The sequence below is a fragment of the Psammomys obesus genome, unplaced genomic scaffold (assembly GCF_907164565.1).
Source record: "Psammomys obesus unplaced genomic scaffold, mPsaObe1.curated_primary_1811, whole genome shotgun sequence".
In the NCBI taxonomy this organism is placed as follows: domain Eukaryota; kingdom Metazoa; phylum Chordata; class Mammalia; order Rodentia; family Muridae; genus Psammomys; species Psammomys obesus.
Genome location: NW_026590571.1, coordinates 2,727,538 through 2,730,767, shown reverse-complemented (window position 1 = coordinate 2,730,767; position 3,230 = coordinate 2,727,538).

The following is a 3,230-nucleotide window of genomic DNA, read 5'->3' as shown; positions in this document are numbered from 1 at the left end:
AAAAAAAAACAAAAACAAAACAAAACAAAACAAAACAAAAGAACCCTCCCCTCAACCATGCATTGGAGTGGTCACATTGTCAGCTTATATGGGGATAATTATAAGCTGAAGAGCTAAGATCAGTGACATTTACTACCACATCAGATTTAGGACTACAATTTTTTCAATTTACACTTTGTTTATTTTATTTAGTGTGTGTGTGTGTGTGTGTGTGTCTGCATGAGTGTGCCACAGCACACGGTGGTCAGAAGACAACTTGCAGGAGTCAGTTTTCTCTGATGTGGGTTCTGGGGAACAAACTCAGGTTGTCAGACCAGATCTTGTTGGTCCTAGGATGGTTTTGTTTCAATATTTAATTTTTATAAAAATATTATGTGGATATATGTGTGTGTGGGGGAAGTTATGTATACTTTGAATATTGGTGCCTAAAGAGGTCAGAGGTGTCAGGTCCTCTTGGAGTTGGAGTTACAAGTGGTTATGAGCTGCCTGACATGGATGCTGGGGACTAAACTTGGGTCCTCAGTAAGAGAAGCCTGAGCTCTTAACTACTAAGCCCTTTCTCCAGAGTCCTGTTTTTTCCCCCCTAAGGATGGCATTTCACTATGTAACTGTGGTTTACCTTGACTTCACAGAGATCTGCCTGCCTGGCACTCTACAGCGCTAGTATTAAAGGCATGTGCCACCACACCCAGCCTTATAAAACAGCTGCACTCAGGGAAATTCTGAAGCTGCTTCCCCCAAAGGAATCCTTAGATCCTCAGCTGGATTTAGAAGTACTGTAAATGTTGTCTCTCAGGTTGTTTAGTTTTTTGGTCAGCTGGACAGAAGACAGGGTTATCTGGGAACAGGGACTTGAAGCTGGGAAAGTGCCTCCATCATAGAACCTGTAGGCAAGTCTACAGGTTATTTCTTCCTTTCTTTCTTTTCTCCCTCTCTTTCTCTCTCTTTTTGAGACATGGTTTCTTTGTATAGTCTTGGCTGTCCTGGAACTCTCTCTGTAGACCAGGCTGGCCTTGAACTCACAGAGATCTGCCTGCCTCTGCCTCCCAAGTGCTGGGATTAAAGTGAAGTGCCACTACACCTGGCTCATGTTTCCCTTCCTTTTTTTCCTTCTTTTTTTTTTTTTTTGGTTCATTTGTTTTATCTTTTGTTGTTTAGACAGGGTTTCTCTTCTAGTCCTGGCTGGACCGCTCTGTAGACCAGGCTGGCCTTAAATTCAGAGATCCACTTGCCACTGCCTCTTGAGGGCTTGGACTAAAGGCGTGTACCACCAAGCCCCGATATGTGGGGTATTTTCTTGATTGATGTTTGAGATGGGAGAGACCAGCACACTGTGGGTGTCAGCATTTCTGGGGAAGTGGTCCTGAGTTTTACAAAAAAAGCAAACTGAACAAGCCAGTAAGCAATGTTCCTCCTTGGCCTCTGCTTCAGCTCCTGCCTTGACCTCCTGCCCTGACTTCTCAGCGGTGTAAGCTATAACCTGAGATAAACTTTCCTCCTTAGGTTGCTCTGGTCATGGTGTTTATCATAGCAATAGAAACCTACATAACACAACACCCTCCTAGCAGAAACAAGCTACCAGGTTCCCAGACGGACAGATGAATTCTTCAGAGGAAGGGAGGGCCATCTGCTTTACATGAAGACGTTGAACTAGGAAGGAGGCTGCTTTTTCTTCTTCTACTGCCTTTTAGACTCTAGCTAGGTCTTCTGAGCATCTTCCCAAGAGATGTCCCCTCCCCCTCTTCCTTTTTTGCACTGCCCTAAATTCTGCCAGAAGACTGTCTCCCTTCCTTTTATAGACAGTCTATGCCACAAATGTGGTTCACCACTTCTGAGAATCCTTGCCATTCTAATACAGATTTATTGCCATCTGTCATGGGGGACAGAATTTCTGGTGGCAAAGAGAGATGAGGCAACTTGTGGGATAAAACCAAGGACTTCTGAATTGTGTAGAGAAGGGCCAGGGATGCTTGTGGCTTTGCTGAAGGATTCATTGGTACCATATTTGTAGCAGGCATACATTCCATTTGCCAACTCAACCCAGCATTGCTCCCTTCTGTTAAATACCACTGTTCTCTTTCTTCCTATCCCCCGCCTCCCTGGCAACATAAAGGGCTGAGGATGAAACTTGGGAATGTGGGAATAAGTGTGTGATCCAAGCCAAACCACATGACCTAAAGCTGGGACAAAGGGAACCAAATTTGCCCATGGTTCCTGACTATGTGAGAGTTAGTGAGGCTAGCCCTTTGGGAGATCCCGCTGAAAGCTGATGAACAGGCAAAGCAGATTTCCTCTGCTGCAGCAAGTAGAATCCTTAGACTAGCTGCTCACATCTAGAGCTCACTTGGGGCAGGCCTCTCCCATTACCTTGTAAATTCCTGTAGGTTTTGCTTGGGTTTCTGCCACTTGCCACCCACATATTCCCAAGAATAAATCTGCATGCCTGCCCAGTCAGGCCAGGTCAGGCTGCCATAAGGCTGCCTTGACTTTGTCTGTTGTCAGGACATGTTAATGCCATGGGAGTTGTGACTATGATTTCTCAAGCTACCAGAATCTCTTCCCAGTCTCCCACAAGATTGGCAGGCAGGACTTAGCAATAGTTTGGATCTGAACATCCTCCTGACTGGCTGAAAAAGTTGGCCAACTGTGCTTTTGCTGCTCAATCTGCCTGACCACTTTCCTGCTATGGATGTTTTACAGACTATCTTACACACTTGTCTGATGGAGTTTGTCTTTAAGAGAGCAGGGCCTGGGCTCTGGGATCCTCAGCCTCTAGATGTTAGAATCTTGGAGAGCAACTGTTCTTCCCTTAAAAGATGGTTGCAAAGGTCTTCAGTAGCTCACAGCTCCAAAGAGCCTACTATATAGATGTGGAAACCAAAGTCCTAGAGGTGTTATCCTGGGCCACACTATAGGTACTTAGCCTTGCATTTCTTCACTTTTGTGCATGTACATTTTTGTACATTGCTATCATTAGCACTGCAGGGTGGATTTTAAGCTCTATTGTTTTAAAGATAATCCAGAATCAGGTAAACCTTGGCTGGGGATTTGGGTCAGTGGTACAATACTTGCTTGTCTTGAGGGAGGAGGGGGTTAAAAAAAGAACCTGCTTTAAGCCCAAAGTGTTCATGCACACATGGGAAGATGGGGCTGGCCTTGGTCAGCCCATGATATATAGTGCCCCAAATCTCAAAAGAATTAGATAAGCCTTAAGGGTCTGTTAGACTATA